Below are 24,975 nucleotides of genomic sequence, written 5' to 3' on the forward strand. Positions count from 1 at the left end.
GTCTGTACCAAGGCCAAACATTCTAGGGTATGTAAACTTTTGAAAATGGCCATTTGGGTGATTTCTGTTATCATTATGAGTTAAAAAGGAGCCAAACAACTATTTGATAATAAATGGCTTCATATGATCATCATCCTTCAATAAAAGAGCACTTTCTAAATAAACAAAATAAATAAATAAATTGATATATAAATAAATAAATAAATAAATAAAAAACACTGCCACCAAAACAAATTAATATGTGCAAAAAATTTGAGACATCAAAAATAATAAATCTATAATAAAGTGTAGTCCATATATAATTTTCTTCAAATAATATATTCGCCACAACCGTGAATTCCTTTGTACTCAACACCCCATCAAAGTGCTAACTCCCCAGATGCTGGTGTTTAATCAGCATTTGAATCAAATATCCCTAGATGTGGAAGATTCATCAACAAACCGATCAATCTGGATTATATTAATTCATCAGATGTTTGATCCATTTAGACTCCATCAAGGTAAGTATAATCCAATTCCATATGTAGGTAAATAAAGAACACTCGCCATAGCATAATAATGTTTGACTATTTATTATGTCAAAATACCCCCGTTAAAAACAAACTCACAATGTGTAAGGTAAAAACCAGCATTCAATAATATATAGCTGCACAATCTCCAGCTCTCACAGTGGCGTCTCACCAGCCACTCTCAGCAACAGATGACGTAGTTGCGGTCACATTGTCCAGCCACATAGTAATGGCGTACGCAATGACGCCACTGCTTGATCGCACCCTTACGCATTTCGTCACACGACTTCGTTTGAGGGTGTCAAACTATATAGTCTATTGGTCAGAAATATATTTTTGAAGTTCCTATGGTGTGTGTACTCACTCTTAAGTCCCAATATTCAGTATGTTTTCAACCATAGAACTAAGGTTACAAGGTGGGGGCATGGTTAAGCATGGTTAAGTTGAAGTTTCTATGCTTTATACTCACTCTTAAGTTCCAATATACAGTATGTTTTCAACCATGAAACTAAGATGACAAGGTGGGACATGGATAAGCACGGTTAAGCTGAAGTTCCTATGGTGTATACCCACTCGTAAGTCCCAATATACACTATGTTTTCAACCATGAAACTAAGGTAACAGGGTGGGGGCATGGTAAAGCATGGTTAAGCTGAAGTTCCTATGGTGTAAACTCACACCCAATAGACAGTATGTTTTCAACCATAAAACTAAGGCGACAAGGTGGGGACATGGTTAAGTATTTTTAAGCTGAAGTTCCTATGATTTCTACTCACTCTTAAGTCCCAATAGACAATATGTTTTAAACCACAAAACGAAGGCGACAAGGTGAGGGCATGGTTAATTATGGTTAAGCTGAAACTCCAATGGTGTATACTCACTCTTAAGTCCCAATATACAGTATGTTTTCAACCATAAAACTAAGGTGACAAGGTGGGGGCATGGTTAAGCTGAAGTTCCTATTATGTATACTCATTCTTAAGTCCGAATATACAGTGTGTTTTCAACCATAAATCTAAGGTGACAAGGTGGGGGCATGGTTAGGCATGGTTAAGCTGAAGTTTCTATGATGTATACTCATTCTTAAGTCCAAATATACAATATGTTTTCAACCATAAATCTAAGGTGACAAGGTGGGGGCATGGTTAAGCATGGTTAAGCTGAAGTTCCTATGCTGTATACCCACTCGTAAGTCCCAATATACAGTATGTTTTCAACCATAGGTTGACAAGGTGGGGGCATGGTTAAGCTGAAGTTCCTATGGTGTATACCCACTCTTAAGTTCCAATATACAGTATGTTTTCAACCATAAAACTAAGGTGACAGGGTGGGGGCATGGTTAAGCTGAAGTTCCTATGGTGTATACTCACACCCAATAGACAGTATGTTTTCAACCATAAAACTAAGGTGACAAGGTGGCAGAATGGTTAAGCTTGGTTAAGTTGAAGTTCCTATGGTGTATACCCACTCATAAGTCCCAATATACAGTATGTTTTCAACCATAAAACTAAGGTGACAGGGTGGGGGCATGGTTAAGCTGAAGTTCCTATGGTGTATACTCACACCCAATAGACAGTATGTTTTCAACCATAAAACTAAGTGACAAGTTGGGGACATGGTTAAGCTGAAGTTCCTATGGTGTATACTCACTCTTAAGTCCCAATATACAGTATGTTTTCAACCATAAAAGTAAGGTGACAAGGTGGGGGCATGGTTAAGCATGGTAATGATAGAACACATCTGATAAGAGCTCAAGCTATGGCCCAGTTAATTACCTTGCAAATCCCATTCCGCCACCCTTTTCTCATACTAGAGTAGGGTGTAACAGGAAGAGAAGGGTGCTGCGCACTAGCCTGGCGTGCTTTTGACTCAAAAATAGGACAACAAAACCTTCTTTTGATATCGGGAGAACACATGCTTGGCAGCTTTAATCCAGCATGATGCCCGAAGACTGAGACTTTGAGGACTACTTCCCTACATGGGCCACTCACAGTTATCATTGGGATGTCATTCTCCAGACTTGGACAACAATGTGGAAGTCTTATAGGGGCTTTCAAAAGATATTTTCCACAAATGCCCACTAGGGATGAGCTTCAAGTTGAGATCAAATATGAGAATGGCCCAAAACCCAAGTCCCTGGCAATTCAGGAAAATGGGCAACTAATGCGACCATTCACTGCTGGCCTCTGAACTGTTGTCCAGTAGCTTAAAAGGGCAAATAATGGGGGTTTTCATTTTTAGCCCCCTTGCTATAAAAGTCAGATCTCCCCACAGCCTTTTATCAGTGTGTGTTGAAGAGAACTGGAGTAGATAGGGAGAGCGACAGTGTGTTTTGAAGGGAAAGATTTTTAATTTGATTTCTTGATTAAAACTTGCCTGGTCTCTCCCTCTGATTCTGCAGCGTATTAAAGTTACTTACATATTGTGCATTAACTGCATGGTTTTTATGCAAAATAAAACATTCTAATTATGATTTATACGTTGTAAATTAAAACCTGTCTGGTCTCTCCCTCCCAAAATATAGTCTACTAAAGAAGCATACATAGTATATATCCATTCTGTACTACAAATACTATATATATATATATATATATATATATATATATATATATATATATATATACATATATATATAGTTGGGTTTTTTTGTGAAATTATACACTCTAGTTTTTATTTCGTGATTAAACCGTGCCTGGTCTCTCCAATTTAAAGTACCCTTCCAGCCTTACATTTCACTGAGCACAATGTACACTCTTAGTCAACTGTGTATGTACTCTTGCACTTCTTTTTTTATTATTTGCTTGCTTGTAATTTCCTACTCCCTGCCTCCCCATTACTCCAGGGAGCTACCTGAAGCCCACTCCAAGAAATGATTGCCCAATAAGCTCTATTTAGCCATAATGAAAGTTCATCTTGGGTTACCTAATGACTGAGGTTTCAACATCCTAACAAAATGCTCTACGGTACTGTCCTATATACACAAATCTATTTTACAAGAGACACACTTAAATTCAAACCACATCAGCTCCTACAATGCATATGTGATACTATGAAACTAGGTGTATCCAGTAACAACCAATGCCATAAGTCTAAGGAAGGAGCAGTTGGCATCTACCCTTCTCTTCCCTTTGGCTGCATTCACACCTGAGTGTTTTGTAGCATGAAACTCAACGCTCCAAAATGCGCAGGGGGAGAAATTCAATATTACTCTATGGAGATGGTTCACATCTCCACTCCAAGTCACGTGAAGCAGAACGCCTGAAGCTCGAAAACGTTTTGGAACTACTTTTGTAGCTCAATTTGGGCAGATGTGCACGTTTTTGGTGTGTTTTTATTCCCATAGAAAAGAATAGAAATGCGCGATTGACGCATTTTTGCGCAATTTTTTTGCTCAAATGAAAAATTTTTAAATAAAAATTAGTATTAGTATATGAATAAATAAATGTAAAATAAATATAATAAATACACATATAAATTAAAAATCATGATTAATAAATTATACATAAATAATTAACCCCGAACCTTAAAAAATGAAATAAATGATTATTATTAATAATAATAGTAATAATAATAAACACCTGAACAAAAAAATATATTATTATTAATAATAATAATAATAATAATAATAATAAATGATTGTTATTAATATTATATTACTTTTTTAGGTTTTGGGGTTAAGGTTATGGGGTATTTATTATTAATATGCTAATTTACTATTAGATGTATTTATTTATGATTATTTTTATTTATTTGTGTATTTATTTTACATTTCTTTATTCATTTTATTATTATTATTATTATTAATATTATTATTACCCTAACAATAAATAAATAATTAGAAAATAATAAGTAAAACGCTATAAATAAAATAATAAATAATAATAAAATAATAAATAAAATATTAATCCCAACCCAAACCCAATCCTAACCCTAAGCTAACCTTAACTAACCCATTACCCTAACAAAAAAAAAATAATAAAAAATTAATAATAATAATAATAATAAAAAAAAAACAAAAGCTGATGGAAAACTAAAAAAAGAAAAACCTAGCAACAAATGATGTAACAGATGATATTTTTCTCTATTGGCTAATAAAAACCGCCAAAGTTCAAAATGCCTAAAAACACTGTATGAAAACATGCAAAAAACGTGTGTGACAAAACGCGGCAAAAATGCTGACAAACGCTACGCTCAGATGTGAATGGATCCTTCATGTCCTTCTTTGAATTAACAGACGTGGAAGACGTTGTTATTTATCTTTGGAATGCAAAATGTACTGTATAACAAGCCCTTTTTTTAGCAAACTTTTATCTTCCTAACCTGTAGAGGTCATTGCATTAACCCCTTGATGCCAATCGCACGTAAATATGCAGCCTCTCGGCATTTGTCTGCTACTCCCGAAAAGGTCCCGATCTTCCCTTTTCGATCAGGAACTTTTCCGTTCATGTGACTGCCGTGATGGCCATCACGGCGGTCACATGACCCTAAATCCCGCTCGGCCTCCCGCCTTCTGAAACTCTTAAAGGGCGCTGGCACCAAGAGGTTAAACATACTTCATAAACATGAGGGCTATGATGAAAAAGTGATGTTTCCTGCCATGGACACATCATTAGGAAAATCACACATTTCCTTGGCCCAACTTAGGAAAGTCAGACAACTACTCCACAAGTAACAACTCAACAATATCTGGCGTATTTTACATAACACCTATTTCCCCCTTCTATTCCACTTACAGTATTATAGGCCACTTCTGCACATCCCCACATGGCTAAACCATTCCTGGTGAATTGATCAGTCTCCATAGTGGTCAAATCAGTGATCACCAGCTTTACACAGGACCACAAAGAAGGTGACACTACCTCCACCCCCCCCCCACTTCCTCTGTTAAAATATGAGGCTTCAACATGCAGCAACAAAAGGCCTAAGTGCTCTTGGACCTACTTCATGATATCCACATCTTTGAGATTGCCCATAAGCATTTACACAATGCTCTTACACTCCAAACTGTTAGTCCTCATGCACATGGGACATTTTGATAACATTGGTAATGTTAGTTGTGTAAAGTCACGTTAAAAACGTGATTTTTACAGCTTTTTTTAGCGTTTTTGCATTAGCGTTTAGAGGCGTTTTGCTGCGTTTTCCTGCGTTTTTTAGCGTTTGTGGTTTTTAGCATTTTTTTTACTGGCTGTAGAAAAAAACGTCAAAAGCCAAAAACAGCAGCTGTAAAAACGTCAAGTGTGAATGAAGACTAATATAGGAATGTGCAGATCTGCAAAAATTGCTTGATCAATGCTGCATTTGTCACAAAGATTGTACTGTTTGGTCAATGTAGAAACATAGGACAAGGACGATAGACTCCTCACTCCCTTAACCACTTCCAGTCCGGATACTTTTACCCCCTTCCTGTCCAGGACAATTTTCAGCTTTCAGCACTATCACACTTTGAATGACAATTGTGCAGTCATGCAACACTGTACCCATATGAATTTTTTAGCATTTTTTTTTAGACAGATACAACTTTATTTTGGTGGTATTTATTCACCACTGGGATTTTTTGGGTTTTTATATATATGGGGTTTGCTATATAAATGAAATAGTCCAAAAATTTTGAAAAAAGGTGTTTTTCTCATAAAATTTTGCAAATAAATAATATTTATTCATAAATCTTGGCCAAAATTTATTCAGTTATCTTTTTAGTAAGAAAAAAATAACCCAAATTAGTTTATAACCAAAAATAATAATTGTTTCATTTTTTTACATTTTTATTTTAGTTTTTTATATTATCATTTATGGGTTTTTTTTTTACATACTGTCACCCTAGCAGTACAGTGTCACCATAGTGACACTGTACTACTTGTGGGGGGGAATGAAGATTTTTTTTTTTAACACTGATTGCTTTTATACCCATAAAGGCTGTAAAAGCAATCATTTTTCCTTCTCTCTAGCTGCATTCTTGCAGCGTTTGAGAAATACTGTGTGAGCTGTGATTGGTCACAGCTTGTCACATGATAGGAGACTGTTGTGAATAGTCTTGTACCATGTGACCTCTGTGATCATTCACAGATTTCACACATAGTAAGCAATGCTGTCAGAAGTGACATCTTGCTTACTACTCTTCATGTGATCACTGATTGGCCAATCAGTGATCACATGATTGGGACCTCACACAGAGGTCCCATACAACGATTGGTGTTCCACTGTGTCTGGAGGACACAGCGGGCACCGGATTGCGGTGCTGCGAGCTCCTAGGAAGCGTGCACAAGAAGGGAGCGGGGAGGCCGTTTATAAACAGCCACCTGCCCCTGCACTGCTCCCGTTCGGCCATTTATATACATGGGCCAGACGGGAAGTAGTTAACTGACTCCAAACAAGTGACCATTTTCATAACCAAAGTGTATAATTTTTCCACAGGGGTTGATACATAACACAGAAAAGGTAGCTGAAGTTTCCCACAGCTTTTACACAGGGCTGTTCAACCTCTCTCCTTTTACTTCCCACCCTTCCTCTTACACTGCTTCAAGGCATACATTAAGATGATGAAACATGTAGGGTGGAGTCACGGCATGTGAAGTCATCACACACCGGAACGGACTGGGGCAATGTTGTTGGTTTGAAACACTACTTTGATATGCTATTTTTATATTGATGAATGTGAGTGTAATACTTTGTATAAATGGTTATTAGCAGTTTTACTACACTATGAGATGGCTCTGTTCTCTCTGTTATTTATACCTTTTTGGAAGAGAAACTGCTTACCTGGCTGAGCCTTGAAACCTGAGAGAGTGGTGCAAGAGAGGTGAACTGGTGGATGAATCATTCCTGGAAGTCTGATCATTATCTTTTGGTCCATAACTGTGCTATTTGACCATTCCTTAGGGTGGTTAAATTCTTATGGTAAGAAGCTGCATGATTGATTTGATAGTGGAGGACTTCCTTATTCTGTGTCTCTTTCGGAGTGTCAGGGATCCTGTCACCGTGCAGCCATGCAACGGCAACGGATCCCCTCGGGCCATGGTGGTGCGAGTGCGCAGGCGCGGGAGCGTGCGGTCATGCATGCGCAGTCACGCCATGTCACGTGACGTAACACGTCATGCCAAGCAGGCTATTTAAACCTGCAGAACAGTCAAATCAATGCCTTCTGGTCTACAACATTCCTGCACTGTTACCTGATCCTGTTGTTGTATTCTGATCTGACCCTGTCTAAGAAAGAACTCCGCCTGCACCGACCTCGGCTATCCCTGACCATCCGCTTGTCTGCTCCCTTGTACATGATCCACCTGCTTAATACTGATCCGGCTTGTCTGACTCTGCTGCATCTCCTTACCTGCACCTCTACCTGGCTTGCATCCTGACGGCTGCCATACTTATCTGCCGCTGTACCCATGGTCTTGCACCTGGCCTGCATCCTGGTCACCTCCATACCTGCCTGCCACTGCATCCACGCTCCGGTGTCAAGCTCCAGTCTGCATCCTGATTGCCACCATACCTGCCTGCTGCTGCACCTACATTCCTGCACCCACACCGGGCCTGCATCCGGATCTCCTGGGTCTCCAGCTACCTGCCGCCAGCTCCAGATCCACTCGGCACTCGTGCCACTCCTGGCTCTGCGCCCACTGTCAGGGGCTCCGAGCGGGAGTCGTAAGAGGACGCCCTCTCTCCACGTCAGGGTCCCCAATCAGGTACGTGACACTGAGCACCATCACTCATGGGTCATCATATGATGACTGTAAATGGACTCATGTATTAATTCTTATACGTTTGCACTATTCCACACCAAACTTGTCACCTGTGAATATTAGCGCTGTGCTTTCTATCTTTTAATACTATGTAATTTGTTGCCTGCAAAATTGTGCTAGCTGCTTTTTTATTAATTTAGTGTTTTGTGCCTTAGCACAGGTATTATTTATGTTTCTATTAAGGTGACTGGCTTACCTATTTTAGACCCTGTCCTTGCATAGTCCCTCTCTGTCCTATTTACCACAATGGATATTCAGCAATGTATTGCTCCTCTATCTTCTGAAAAGAGCATGGGACCAGACATCTTTACTAGAACCCCTCACAGGTCCAGGAAGCACGCATTACACTCATCCCTTAAACTGCATATTAACTCTTTTTTCAATGTCAAACAAGTAGGTGTTGTACATCTAGGAAAAGCTGGGGATAACACAATCAAAGCCATCAAAGCATAGCAGAGCCATGCAAAGCAGTGTGCTTACAGTGAAGCACACACACAGCCCCCATAGTGAAACAGCACATAGTTAACTCTTTGATCACCCCAGATGTTAACCCCTTCCTGCCCAGTGCCATTAGTACAGTGTCAGTGCTGTTTATTAGCACTGATCACTGTATTGGTGTCACTGGGGATGTCAGTGTGTTTTGGCGGTTTTGCTACCGCACTTATTCCCTTTGTTCTATCTAAGATTATAAATGTAATAAGTGATTACAACCTTTTGTCTATACATGAATTTAGCCAATCCTCATGTGGCTAATACCAATAAAGTTAATACCAAATGATAACAGCTATGCAAAAAATAAAGATCTAATTTATTTACACAAAAAAGAAGCTTGCTATTAATCAAATATAACAAAATATAATGTATAACTTTAAAAGTAGTAATGATTTAGTGGAGGACTAAAATATCCGTTGATTATCTGCTCCTGTCCTAATTAATTTTGCTAGCTAGCTTTGGAATGTGCGCACACTGGAAGAGACTCACGCTGACACACAAGTTCAGTCTATGAACACTTCTAGTTTATTATAATTAGAGATGAGCGAATCGAACATGATGAAGTGGAATTCGTTCCGAAGATTTGGAAAAATTCTATTCGCGACGAATCCGAAGATTAGCAAACTTCGGATGCACGAATCGAATTTTCCCAAAAATGGCGGCGACATGTGTGGCGACGGAGAAAATGGACAGAGAAGATGGGGCGGGGATCTCTGGGAAGGCGCGCAGACAAGGCGCGCTGACCCATAATGCATTCATGACATGTGATCGCATTAGCCAATCAGCAGCCAGCCAGCACTGTGTAATGGTGGAGCTATAAATCGCGGCCATCTTAGAATTCTCCATTAGCCTCCGGTCATTCAAGAGAGACAGACCTGTGTGTATTAAGGGACAGAGTTAGGGCCACAGAGACTTTAGGGCCACAGAATCGTTACTCAGGGACACAGAATCGTTACTCAGGGACACAGAATCGTTACTCAGGGACACAGAATCGTTACTCAGGGACACAGAATCATTACTTAGGGCCACAGCTATCAAGCAATCAAAAATTTAAAGTGACATACACCCTTTTTTTTTTTGGTGGCTGTCGTGCACAGTTGGTGCTGCAGTTTGCCGATTGTGCAAAATAAACTGACTTTCTGCTTCACAACCACTATTGTACGTTCAAAGAGTTAAATCCATTTACACGCCGGCTGGCGGTAATATTTTTTGGGTGATTAGTGCATTCCAGTGACACAAACGTACAGTTTCCAGCCAACGGCAAGCTGCAATTGACCGATTGTGTACAATAAAATGACTTTCTGCTTCACAACCACTATTCCACGTTCAAAGAGTTAGATCCATTTACACGCCGGGTGGCGGTAATATATTTTGGGTGATTAGTGCATTCCAGTGACATAAACGTACAGTTTCCAGCCAACGGCAAGCTGCAATTGACCGATTGTGCTAAATAAACTGACTTTCTGCTTCACAACCACTATTGTACGTTCAAAGAGTTAAATCCATATACACGCCGGGTGGCGGTAATATTTTTTGGGTGATTAGTGCATTCCAGTGACATAAACGTACAGTTTCCAGCCAACGGCAAGCTGCAATTGACCGATTGTGCTAAATAAACTGACTTTCTGCTTCACAACCACTATTGTACGTTCAAAGAGTTAGATCCATTTACACGCCGGGTGGCGGTAATATTTTTTGGGTGATTAGTGCATTCCAGTGACATAAACGTACAGTTTCCAGCCAACGGCAAGCTGCAATTGACCGATTGTGCTAAATAAACTGACTTTCTGCTTCACAACCACTATTGTACGTTCAAAGAGTTAGATCCATTTACACGCCGGGTGGCGGTAATATTTTTTGGGTGATTAGTGCATTCCAGTGACACAAACGTACAGTTTCCAGCCAACGGCAAGCTGCAATTGACCGATTGTGTACAATAAAATGACTTTCTGCTTCACAACCACTATTCCACGTTCAAAGAGTTAGATCCATTTACACGCCGGGTGGCGGTAATATTTTTTGGGTGATTAGTGCATTCCAGTGACATAAACGTACAGTTTCCAGCCAACGGCAAGCTGCAATTGACCGATTGTGCTAAATAAACTGACTTTCTGCTTCACAACCACTATTGTACGTTCAAAGAGTTAGATCCATTTACACGCCGGGTGGCGGTAATATTTTTTGGGTGATTAGTGCATTCCAGTGACATAAACGTACAGTTTCCAGCCAACGGCAAGCTGCAATTGACCGATTGTGTACAATAAACTGACTTTCTGCTTCACAACCACTATTGTACGTTCAAAGAGTTAGATCCATTTACACGCCGGGTGGCGGTAATATTTTTTGGGTGATTAGTGCATTCCAGTGACATAAACGTACAGTTTCTAGCCAACGGCAAGCTGCAATTGACCGATTGTGCTAAATAAACTGACTTTCTGCTTCACAACCACTATTGTACGTTCAAAGAGTTAAATCCATTTACACGCCGGCTGGCGGTAATATTTTTTGGGTGATTAGTGCATTCCAGTGACATAAACGTACAGTTTCCAGCCAACGGCAAGCTGCAATTGACCGATTGTGCTAAATAAACTGACTTTCTGCTTCACAACCACTATTGTACGTTCAAAGAGTTAAATCCATTTACACGCCGGCTGGCGGTAATATTTTTTGGGTGATTAGTGCATTCCAGTGACAGAAACGTACAGTTTCCAGCCAACGGCAAGCTGCAATTGACCGATTGTGTACAATAAACTGACTTTCTGCTTCACAACCACTATTGTACGTTCAAAGAGTTAAATCCATTTACACGCCAGCTGGCGGTAATATTTTTTGGGTGATTAGTGCATTCCAGTGACATAAACGTACAGTTTCCAGCCAACGGCAAGCTGCAATTGACCGATTGTGCTAAATAAACTGACTTTCTGCTTCACAACCACTATTGTACGTTCAAAGAGTTAAATCCATATACACGCCGGGTGGCGGTAATATTTTTTGGGTGATTAGTGCATTCCAGTGACATAAACGTACAGTTTACAGCCAACGGCAAGCTGCAATTGACCGATTGTGTACAATAAACTGACTTTCTGCTTCACAACCACTATTGTACGTTCAAAGAGTTAGATCCATTTACATGCCGGGTGGCGGTAATATTTTTTGGGTGATTAGTGCATTCCAGTGACATAAACGTACAGTTTCCAGCCAACGGCAAGCTGCAATTGACCGATTGTGCTAAATAAACTGACTTTCTGCTTCACAACCACTATTGTACGTTCAAAGAGTTAGATCCATTTACACGCCGGGTGGCGGTAATATTTTTTGGGTGATTAGTGCATTCCAGTGACATAAACGTACAGTTTCCAGCCAACGGCAAGCTGCAATTGACAGATTGTGCTAAATAAACTGACTTTCTGCTTCACAACCACTATTGTACGTTCAAAGAGTTAAATCCATATACACGCCGGGTGGCGGTAATATTTTTTGGGTGATTAGTGCATTCCAGTGACATAAACGTACAGTTTCCAGCCAACGGCAAGCTGCAATTGACCGATTGTGCTAAATAAACTGACTTTCTGCTTCACAACCACTATTGTACGTTCAAAGAGTTAGATCCATTTACACGCCGGGTGGCGGTAATATTTTTTGGGTGATTAGTGCATTCCAGTGACATAAACGTACAGTTTCCAGCCAACGGCAAGCTGCAATTGACCGATTGTGCTAAATAAACTGACTTTCTGCTTCACAACCACTATTGTACGTTCAAAGAGTTAGATCCATTTACACGCCGGCTGGCGGTAATATTTTTTGGGTGATTAGTGCATTCCAGTGACATAAACGTACAGTTTCCAGCCAACGGCAAGCTGCAATTGACCGATTGTGCTAAATAAACTGACTTTCTGCTTCACAACCACTATTGTACGTTCAAAGAGTTAAATCCATTTACACGCCGGCTGGCGGTAATATTTTTTGGGTGATTAGTGCATTCCAGTGACACAAACGTACAGTTTCCAGCCAACGGCAAGCTGCAATTGACCGATTGTGTACAATAAACTGACTTTCTGCTTCACAACCACTATTGTACGTTCAAAGAGTTAAATCCATTTACACGCCGGCTGGCGGTAATATGTTTTGGGTGATTAGTGCATTCCAGTGACACAAACGTACAGTTTCCAGCCAACGGCAAGCTGCAATTGACCGATTGTGTACAATAAACTGACTTTCTGCTTCACAACCACTATTGTACGTTCAAAGAGTTAGATCCATTTACACGCCGGCTGGCGGTAATATTTTTTGGGTGATTAGTGCATTCCAGTGACACAAACGTACAGTTTCCAGCCAACGGCAAGCTGCAATTGACCGATTGTGTACAATAAACTGACTTTCTGCTTCACAACCACTATTGTACGTTCAAAGAGTTAGATCCATTTACACGCCGGCTGGCGGTAATATTTTTTGGGTGATTAGTGCATTCCAGTGACATAAACGTACAGTTTCCAGCCAACGGCAAGCTGCAATTGACCGATTGTGTACAATAAACTGACTTTCTGCTTCACAACCACTATTGTACGTTCAAAGAGTTAAATCCATTTACACGCCGGCTGGCGGTAATATTTTTTGGGTGATTAGTGCATTCCAGTGACATAAACGTACAATTTCCAGCCAACGGCAAACTGCAATTGACCGATTGTGCTAAATAAACTGACTTTCTGCTTCACAACCACTATTGTACGTTCAAAGAGTTAAATCCATATACACGCCGGGTGGCGGTAATATTTTTTGGGTGATTAGTGCATTCCAGTGACATAAACGTACAGTTTCCAGCCAACGGCAAGCTGCAATTGACCGATTGTGCTAAATAAACTGACTTTCTGCTTCACAACCACTATTGTACGTTCAAAGAGTTAAATCCAGTTTTATTTTTGGGGTGCTTATTGAATTAAAGAGTATGTCAGACAACACGCAGAGGAGTGGCAGAGGAGGCAATGTTTCAGGAGCGAGCAGACGTGGCAGCAGAGGAAGGGGTCGAGGCAGCACTAGTCGCAGCCAGAGGCCAGTGCTCCCGGTGTCATCCAGCGGTCATGTCTCCACCGACAACCCTGCCGTCATCGATTGGTTGACTCGGTCGTCTTCCTCTTCCCAGGTCACTTCTGACACCTACAGCCAACGGTCGGTGGGTACGTCAGACACAACCGTTAGTTGGCATGGCCCGGTAGCAAGCCCACTGAAATCACGTGTCCTCGACCTGCCCCTGTCCTTTGGTATTCCCTCACCAAGCGAAGTATCGCATGCTGTGGGCTCAGCCCCACTGTACAGTGAGGAAGAGCTAACAGAGGGCGGTCAGGAACGGGGGGAGACATCCGCCTCTTCAGCAGCCAGGCAAAGAAGTACTGGCGAGGAGAGTGGCTCGGTAGCCGGTCTAGAGACAGGTCTGTCTCCTGACCCACACGCAGCCGAGGGGGCTAGTAGTGACGCGGAGACCCTAATTGATGATGATGAGGCTGATCGCACTTGGCAGCCTCGTCGTCATCAGGCTATTTCTTCCGCATCATCAGGAGAAGAGGGTGCCAGCTTGCCAGCGAGCAAAACAGTCGGTGGGTTGCCCAGGAGGCAGCAGGGTCGCAGCAGTGTCAGTGGAGCCAAACGGCCACGGAGTAGAGCACCAGCTCCACTGCAGCCTACCACCACGGCCAGTAGTGGTGCCGGTGTGCACGGAGGAAGTAGCAGTCAGCCAGTGAGGAGTAGCGGGGGCAAAGTTTCCTACTCGGCGGTGTGGCAATTTTTCGTCAAGCCGCCCGAGGAAGTAAACGTAGCCGTATGTCGACTATGTGGCCAGAAAGTCAAGCGTGGCCAGGGGGCCAATGTTGGGACTACAGCGTTGCGTCAGCATATGCAGCGTCGCCATTCGGTGGCCTGGGAAAACCGTGATAAAGATACGGAGGTTCTGCCTGCCCCAGCCCCCGCTCCATCACCCGCTCCGTTACTTGCTCTGTCACCTGACGTCAATCGCCCTCTATCAGCCAGTCAAGGCTCCAACACCTCTGCTGAGGGGAGTTGTCACTCGTTGGCATCTTCCGCTCGTTCAGATGCTCCTTCTCCTGCTACTCCTCTTCACGGATTCCGTCAGCAGTCTTTCTTGGAATCCGTTTCCAAGAGACAACAGTTTGCGAGCACGCACCCGACGGTGCAGAAGCTGAACGTCCTCCTGTCCAAGTTGCTGGTGCTGCAGTCCCTCCCTTTCCAAGTGGTGGACTCAGCACCTTTCCGAGAAATGATGGCTTGTGCCGAGCCGCGGTGGAGAGTGCCAAGCCGGCATTTCTTCGCCAAAAAGGCAGTGCCAGCCCTGCATTCACATGTAGAAGAGATGGTGGGCCAGTCTTTGAGCATGTCGGTCTCTGCCAAAGTGCACGGCAGCGCCGACGTGTGGAGCTGTAACTACGGTCAGGGACAGTACATGTCATTTACGGCCCACTGGGTGAACGTGGTGCCGGCACAGCCGCACCAGCAACTTGGACAGGTCACGCCGCTTTTGCCTCCACGTTTGCACATCCTTGGTCCAGCAAAGATGTCCGACTCTACCACCTCAGAAGCTGCTCAGCGGGTCAGGGCAATAAATCTCCCGGTTCGCAGGTTGTTCCGTCTTATGGATGGAAGTACGACGGTATATGATCTTCTTCGCACCCACGGCATCACCTCATAGAATCTCTGCATTGCATCTGCAATCACAACGCTGACTTCCCGGATCGCCACTCAGCCATTGGACTCTTGATAGTCGTCTCCCCACACTGCTGCTGGGGGGACTTTTTAACCTAGGCCTGTGTATGGCCTTCAATTGAAGCTGCTTCCGCTCCGCTACTCTGCCATTGGACTCTTGATAGTCGTCTCCCCACGCTGCTGCTGGGGGGACTTTTTAACATAGGCCTCTGTATGGCCTTTAATTGAAGCTGCTTACGCTCCGCCACTCTGCCATGGGCCTCTTGGGTATCCCAGAAGCTGCTCAGCGGGTCAGGGCAATAAAGCTCCCGGTTCGCAGGTTGTTCCGTCTTATGGATGGAAGTACGACGGTATATGATCTTCTTCGCACCCACGGCATCACCTCATAGAATCTCTGCATTGCATCTGCAATCACAACGCTGACTTCCCGGATCGCCACTCAGCCATTGGACTCTTGATAGTTGTCTCCCCACACTGCTGCTGGGGGGACTTTTTAACCTAGGCCTGTGTATGGCCTTCAATTGAAGCTGCTTCCGCTCCGCCACTCTGCCATTGGACTCTTGATAGTCGTCTCCCCACGCTGCTGCTGGGGGGACTTTTTAACATAGGCCTCTGTATGGCCTTTAATTGAAGCTGCTTACGCTCCGCCACTCTGCCATGGGCCTCTTGGGTATCCCAGAAGCTGCTCAGCGGGTCAGGGCTATAAAACTCCCGGTTCGCAGGTTGTTCCGTCTTATGGATGGAAGTTTGACGGTATATGATCTTCTTCGCACCCACGGCATCACCTCATAGAATCTCTGCATTGCATCTGCAATCACAACGCTGACTTCCCGGATCGCCACTCAGCCATTGGACTCTTGATAGTCGTCTCCCCACACTGCTGCTGGGGGGACTTTTTAACCTAAGCCTGTGTATGGCCTTCAATTGAAGCTGCTTCCGCTCCGCCACTCTGCCATTGGACTCTTGATAGTCGTCTCCCCACGCTGCTGCTGGGGGGACTTTTTAACCTAGGCCTGTGTATGGCCTTCAATTGAAGCTGCTTCCGCTCCGCTACTCTGCCATTGGACTCTTGATAGTCGTCTCCCCACGCTGCTGCTGGGGGGACTTTTTAACATAGGCCTCTGTATGGCCTTTAATTGAAGCTGCTTACGCTCCGCCACTCTGCCATGGGCCTCTTGGGTATCCCAGAAGCTGCTCAGCGGGTCAGGGCAATAAAGCTCCCGGTTCGCAGGTTGTTCCGTCTTATGGATGGAAGTACGACGGTATATGATCTTCTTCGCACCCACGGCATCACCTCATAGAATCTCTGCATTGCATCTGCAATCACAACGCTGACTTCCCGGATCGCCACTCAGCCATTGGACTCTTGATAGTCGTCTCCCCACACTGCTGCTGGGGGGACTTTTTAACCTAGGCCTGTGTATGGCCTTCAATTGAAGCTGCTTCCGCTCCGCCACTCTGCCATTGGACTCTTGATAGTCGTCTCCCCACGCTGCTGCTGGGGGGACTTTTTAACATAGGCCTCTGTATGGCCTTTAATTGAAGCTGCTTACGCTCCGCCACTCTGCCATGGGCCTCTTGGGTATCCCAGAAGCTGCTCAGCGGGTCAGGGCAATAAAGCTCCCGGTTCGCAGGTTGTTCCGTCTTATGGATGGAAGTACGACGGTATATGATCTTCTTCGCACCCACGGCATCACCTCATAGAATCTCTGCATTGCATCTGCAATCACAACGCTGACTTCCCGGATCGCCACTCAGCCATTGGACTCTTGATAGTCGTCTCCCCACACTGCTGCTGGGGGGACTTTTTAACCTAGGCCTGTGTATGGCCTTCAATTGAAGCTGCTTCCGCTCCGCCACTCTGCCATTGGACTCTTGATAGTCGTCTCCCCACGCTGCTGCTGGGGGGACTTTTTAACATAGGCCTCTGTATGGCCTTTAATTGAAGCTGCTTACGCTCCGCCACTCTGCCATGGGCCTCTTGGGTATCCCAGAAGCTGCTCAGCGGGTCAGGGCTATAAAACTCCCGGTTCGCAGGTTGTTCCGTCTTATGGATGGAAGTTTGACGGTATATGATCTTCTTCGCACCCACGGCATCACCTCATAGAATCTCTGCATTGCATCTGCAATCACAACGCTGACTTCCCGGATCGCCACTCAGCCATTGGACTCTTGATAGTCGTCTCCCCACACTGCTGCTGGGGGGACTTTTTAACCTAAGCCTGTGTATGGCCTTCAATTGAAGCTGCTTCCGCTCCGCCACTCTGCCATTGGACTCTTGATAGTCGTCTCCCCACGCTGCTGCTGGGGGGACTTTTTAACCTAGGCCTGTGTATGGCCTTCAATTGAAGCTGCTTCCGCTCCGCTACTCTGCCATTGGACTCTTGATAGTCGTCTCCCCACGCTGCTGCTGGGGGGACTTTTTAACATAGGCCTCTGTATGGCCTTTAATTGAAGCTGCTTACGCTCCGCCACTCTGCCATGGGCCTCTTGGGTATCCCAGAAGCTGCTCAGCGGGTCAGGGCAATAAAGCTCCCGGTTCGCAGGTTGTTCCGTCTTATGGATGGAAGTACGACGGTATATGATCTTCTTCGCACCCACGGCATCACCTCATGGAATCTCTGCATTGCATCTGCAATCACAACGCTGACTTCCCGGATCGCCACTCAGCCATTGGACTCTTGATAGTCGTCTCCCCACACTGCTGCTGGGGGGACTTTTTAACCTAGGCCTGTGTATGGCCTTCAATTGAAGCTGCTTCCGCTCCGCCACTCTGCCATTGGACTCTTGATAGTCGTCTCCCCACGCTGCTGCTGGGGGGACTTTTTAACATAGGCCTCTGTATGGCCTTTAATTGAAGCTGCTTACGCTCCGCCACTCTGCCATGGGCCTCTTGGGTATCCCAGAAGCTGCTCAGCGGGTCAGGGCTATAAAACTCCCGGTTCGCAGGTTGTTCCGTCTTATGGATGGAAGTTTGACGGTATATGATCTTCTTCGCACCCACGGCATCACCTCATAGAATCTCTGCATTGCATCTGCAATCACAACGCTGACTTCCCGGATCGCCACTCAGCCATTGGACTCTTGATAGTCGTCTCCCCACACTGCTGCTGGGGGGACTTTTTAACCTAAGCCTGTGTATGGCCTTCAATTGAAGCTGCTTCCGCTCCGCCACTCTGCCATTGGACTCTTGATAGTCGTCTCCCCACGCTGCTGCTGGGGGGACTTTTTAACCTAGGCCTGTGTATGGCCTTCAATTGAAGCTGCTTCCGCTCCGCCACTCTGCCATTGGACTCTTGATAGTCGTCTCCCCACGCTGCTGCTGGGGGGACTTTTTAACATAGGCCTCTGTATGGCCTTTAATTGAAGCTGCTTACGCTCCGCCACTCTGCCATGGGCCTCTTGGGTATCCCAGAAGCTGCTCAGCGGGTCAGGGCAATAAAGCTCCCGGTTCGCAGGTTGTTCCGTCTTATGGATGGAAGTACGACGGTATATGATCTTCTTCGCACCCACGGCATCACCTCATAGAATCTCTGCATTGCATCTGCAATCACAACGCTGACTTCCCGGATCGCCACTCAGCCATTGGACTCTTGATAGTCGTCTCCCCACACTGCTGCTGGGGGGACTTTTTAACCTAGGCCTGTGTATGGCCTTCAATTGAAGCTGCTTCCGCTCCGCCACTCTGCCATTGGACTCTTGATAGTCGTCTCCCCACACTGCTGCTGGGGGGACTTTTTAACCTAGGCCTGTGTATGGCCTTCAATTTAAGCTGCTTACGCTTCGCCACTCTGCCATGGGCCCCTGTACCGCCTCCTCTTGCTGCTGCCAGGTCCAGAGTGTGTCATGGGTCCCTGTACGGCCTCCCATTGCTGCTGACTTCATCGCCAGACTCTGCCATGTGCCACTTTCAGGTCTCCTTACACTGTTGGTGGGTTCCATTTTGTGATAGGGTGCTGTATGGCCTTCCATTGCTGCTGCCTCCACCGCCACCCTGCGCCATGTGCCTCTGTCGTCTGCTCACGCTGCTGACGGCTTCCGCTTTTTAACCGAGGCCTGTGTTTGGCTTCCGAATACTGCTGCATCCACCGTCACCCTGCGCCATGTGTCTCTGTCATCTGCTCACGCTGCTGACGGCTTCCGCTTTTTAACCTAGGCCTGTGTATGGCTTCAGAATAATGCTGCCTACACCGCCACCCTGCGCCATGTGCCTCTGTCGTCTGCTCACGCTGCTGCCAGGTCCATACTGATTCATGGCCCCCTGTACCGGCTCCTCATGAACGTGGTTCAGCGGGTTTGCATCACTTAACGGCAAATCGTTGACAAACGCTGGGACGTTCAGTGTTGTGCGCATTAAGCCAGACACCAAAGGGCAGCACAGACCTGTTATTACTCGCTCAAGCATGGCTGAACAAAACCAGTCTCTACCACAAATTGGACCCAGACCTGCCCAGGGTCTCGTAAGTAGATTGCACGGAGGAGTAGAGTTCGTTATTGGAATTAACTGTGAGGGACTTTTAAACCTAGGCCTGTGTATGGCCTTCAATTGAAGCTGCTTCTGCTCCGCCACTCTGCCATTGGACTCTTGATAGTCGTCTCCCCACGCTGCTGCTGGGGGGACTTTTTAACATAGGCCTCTGTATGGCCTTTAATTGAAGCTGCTTACGCTCCGCTCCGCCACTCTGCCATGGGCCCCTGTACCGCCTCCTCATGCTGCTGCCAGGCCCGTAATCTGCCATGGGCCCCCGTACCGACTCCTCATGCTGCTGCCAGGCCCGTAATCTGTCATGGGCCCCTGTACCGCCTCCTCATGCTGCTGCCAGGTCCAGAGTGTGTCATGGGTCCCTGTACGGCCTCCCATTGCTGCTGTCTCCATCGCCACACTCTGCCATGTGCCACTTTCAGGTCTCCTCACACTGCTGGTGGGTTCCATTTTGTCATAGGGTGCTGTATGGCCTCCCATTGCTGCTGCCTCCACCGCCACACTGTGGCTCCACACTCTGGTTTTGGCCTCGTGACTGCCCAAATGAGTGAAGTGTGCGGTGATTCTAAGATCGACGGCACTCATCTGCATGTCATACTGACTGACAGTATTATTTCTCTTCCCCAGCAGACTCCAAGGGCATTTAAATTAAAGGTACAGTGTTCTGCACTAATATAAAGGCTCTCTGAAGCCTAGAAACACCCTTTTTATAAGTTAAATTTGCAGCGAATATATTCGGCTCGAAGCGAATTTATTCGGCGAATTCGGCGAATCAGCCGAACCGAATTTTTGAATAATTCGCTCATCTCTAATTATAATGAAAAAGTGAGCTTATCTATGCAAAATGATGCAAGAGTCATGTGAGAACAGCATAAGCATTATATTAGTCTTTGATTGGTCATTTCCACACGAAAACAATCTTCATCATAGTATAGGTGTGATCTTCTTCCAAGTCTTATCTATAGAAAGAAAAACATGTCTTTGTCTCAAGTTGGCACGATGGTAGGGGTCGGTGCATGTGAGCAGACACCCCCCAAGCAAGGATTTCTTAAAGTACCACAAAGCCCAGCAGGCAGAAAATATTCACACAACATATGTATTAAAGTATAAAAGTAGATATGTATAAAATGTATAGAAAAATATATATATTCAATAGGAAACTAAATAGGCATTTTACCATATCTATCACAGTAATACTACAATGCAAATACAGAATGTTACAAATACAAAGAGATGACTACAGGAAAGAAAGTTACAGAAAAGAAACATAGTATAATACATTACGCAGACATCCTGATGACTGGGCTTCCAAAGAGAAAAAGGGCATAAATTGAGCAATGGCTTACTTTTATACCCCCTCCCCCTCCATTCCAGGTAAAGGCACACCCTTTAATAAGTTCTAGTATTTTGCCAATTCTGTTCAAGGGGGGGCTCTGTGACTTGTGAAAGATATTGGCCAACTGTAGCTCATCAGATGGAATTTGATAGGCCAATGTCCAGGGAAGCATACCTCCTTTGAAGCCAGTTCCCACAGGAAGATCTATGACAATACTCCCTAGGAGGTGATAGAGATGACGACTTCGGGACTTATTCAGCCAGGTGGCCATACTGCCATAAACCCCTACAGGAAAGCATCAAAAGGGGGGGGTGTTGAGGTGATGAAAGATAAGTTGCAGGAACTGAGACTTAGACCCCTATCAGAAGTTCACAATAATGTTAATTATTATAGGCCCAAAATAGCCATTACAAGTGACACCAAGTCAGTTCCCCCAGTGTCAAAATGCCCGCTGCACTAGTAAGAAAAAAAATCCCAGTATATATACCACCATTTGTAAAGGCTATAACTTTAATGTAAACCAATTAATTTACACGTATTGGGATTTTTTTTTAGCAAAGACATGTAGCAGAATACATTTTGGCCTAAATTTATGATGAAATTTGATTTTTACATTTTTTTACTGGATATGTTTAAAAGCAAAAAATAAAAACTATTGTTTTTTTCTCAAAAGTGTCGTTTTTTTTTATTTATAGCGCAAAATATAAAAAATGCACATGTGATCAAATACCACCAAAAAAAAGCTCTATTCGTGGGAAAGAAAAGGACATAAATTGTATTTGGGTGCAGCATTGCATGACCACGCAATTGTCAGTTAAAGTAATGCAGAGCCGTATTGCAAGAAATGGCCTGGTCAGGAAGGGGGGTAAATCCTCTAGAGGACAAGTGCTTAAACAAACTACACAGGTAGGTCATATGCTTGATGTCAGGCTAGCTGTTGAATATCTTTTAGTACTGTCAAAGCACAAGTACCTGTGCTAGCTATGTTTTGTAATAAAAGTTTATATATATTATGTTTTATATACATAATTTTAATGTACCCCTGTTATGATAAAATATAAAGGTTGCCACTGGTTGCTGAATCAACTGTGGGTACAGGATTGTGTATATAGGATTGTATATTTTTTTTTCCACTTCTATTGGTTGAACTAGATGGACTTTTTTCAACTAGACTAATTATGTAACTAAGTAACATACCTTTGAAAAATTGTTTATGACTTCACTGTCTGTGAAGGATCCCATTTATCCAGGTCATGGTAAAGCTAGTAGTTAATCACATTCAGCTGGGCTTGTTCTGTGATATGATGGCATTCCCCAACATTTATATCCACATGGGTAACTCAGTCACCTTAATCCAATCACAAAATAATATTTTAAGGCAGATAATGAGTGTCCAAGAACATAATGGGAACAACCCATCTTCAACTAGACCAGATGAATGTGACCACCTACTATTAGGTTGTGGACAGACTGTCATGCTCAATCTCTTGCAAGTCACTGATCTGGAACAAGCATTCAGATGAGAACTTTTTTCTGCCTTTTCTGATCTACATACTTGATTTAAGTTAGTTGTTAGAAAGTACTAAGTAGTCAGTCAGCATACCAGCTTGTCAACTAGCATTTTTTAAAAGAGGTCGGAAATGGCAGCACCTGTGTTTCTCTCATTACAGGTTTAATACATGTATTTATAATTACTAATTACTGGGTTACTACTCTGCCTGCACACTTCAATGTGTCTTGCTCGCATGTTATTACCATTTTAGCAATTTTCCTTTAATAACCTTCTGTAGACCCCCCCTTTCCAACCCCAGCTTTAATTAAATCAACCGGGCTCATAATTAAGTCCCAGGGAGTGTGCCATCTATTTTTAAAGCTAATTTTCATTAACTGGAGTTGATTGTGATGTTTACAGACCAATGTGCAAAAATGTAATTACATGTTTTTATGGTACATAAGTTCTTGCTTGTACTATGATTTTTTTTTTATTTCTTTGGATGCATTTTTTGTGTTTTATAAAACCATATTCTGATCTCCACATATTCTTATTCAGTCACCTGAAGACTAAGCTCATTCACATTGAATAAATCACCCTTGGTTCTATACCTAAATGAGGAAATGAAAGCAAAACACGGGGTTTAAGCAACAAATGAGCCATAAGCCATCATTGGTTGGCAAAAAGAACAAATGAGCCACATATTTTGGTTTGTTGTGGTACATTTAAAGATGTTAACTTTGATAGGTGTGTGGCTACAGCTCCTACCCAAATCTGGTGACCCCCTTCGAAATCCCTTGACACAGTGGAGGCAGGCACTTGTACATCATATGTAACTTGATTCAGTGAATGCTTTACACTGAACATAAGAAAAAAAAATCAAAGCAATGTTAGGGCCTTTTCACATGGCCAATGCGATCAGGTCCACCAGCCAGTTTTTCAGGCCTGATCGGATGGTCCATGAATTCCTATGCTTGTATCCTTTTACACCTGTTTAATATTGGGTCTGATCAGGCCTTCTAAAAAAAAATTGAGGAAGACTGCGTCCTCTTCCCATTTGGGTGGACTGGATCAAAGACAGCAGGGTATAAACAGACAGTGGAGTCTGTTTACTCCCTACTGCCCATAGGGCAGAACGGGCTCTGTCCATGTCCGCTCTACATAAACTGAGTGGACATGGAACTGTCATCTGCCCCGCTCTGCTCCGAAAAGCAGGGGATCTGTCAGTTAGAAAGGGCCTGATTTGTGAAAGGGCCTGTAGTTCTCACTTAAGATGCTACATACTGTGACAGACTGGGCTTAGCTGGCAAACAAGTTGGTGGATGGGAGATGTCACCCAGAATGTGGATTGGGAAAATTGTGGGAAGTCTGGTGAGGAAAATAGGTCAGTCTTCCTTTAAGAGGCAGATTGGAAAGTTTCTCTGTTGGGTCTGAAGTTGGGTGTAAAGTTTCTCTGTTGGGTCTGAAGTTTGGGCTGCAGAAGAGATTGGGTACACAGCCTGGTCACCTCAATCCACAAGTTCACCTGCCAGAATACCCTAATCATTATAGAAGTGCTGGGAAGCCTCACAGTAGGAGGCTTTGCTAAGAACATTTAAAAGTTTTGTGGAGAGTGAACTGACAGACAGTAGTAGGCAGTTTGAGAACCCATCAATTTGTAGGAGAACTCATCTGTTCTATATGCTGAAGTAAGGACTTTTGAAGTGGCACTGTTTTCTGTTGACTTGGTACCTGAAAACAAAAAAAAACAATGGAACCGAAAATCCCCAAAACAAAGTACCCTACCCACCTTGAAGAAAGACTCTTCCCAGAGAGTTTACTTTATTTAGCAGGCACTCATACCTTCCAACCATCCTGATTTCCTCAGGACTGTCCTGGGATTTCAACAAAATCCTGATATCCCACAGATCTGAATCACAAACTCCCACCAAGCATCTATGTTAGATCCAGGCAAAAGCAGAAGAGGCACTGACCAATGCTCAATGCTGTGGAGAGTGCATCTGGGGTGGGAGCCTCTTCTGCCCCTGCATTGTCTGAATACCAAGGAGAAAGACAGAGCTCTGACTTAGCTGTCCTGCCCTGGCATTACTTTGTCCCTACTCCAGACTCAGCCTTCCCAGAACCCACTCCCTCCTTTTTTGTTCGCTGCAGCTCCATGCTTGTCATGCTGGTGGAGACTCTGGTTGGAGTGATGAAGACAGATCTCTATTTAAGAGCTT

This window comes from Staurois parvus, unplaced genomic scaffold, assembly GCF_062004578.1.
Source record: "Staurois parvus isolate SC_StPar_1 unplaced genomic scaffold, SC_StPar_1.0 ptg000115l, whole genome shotgun sequence".
Lineage (NCBI taxonomy): Eukaryota > Metazoa > Chordata > Amphibia > Anura > Ranidae > Staurois > Staurois parvus.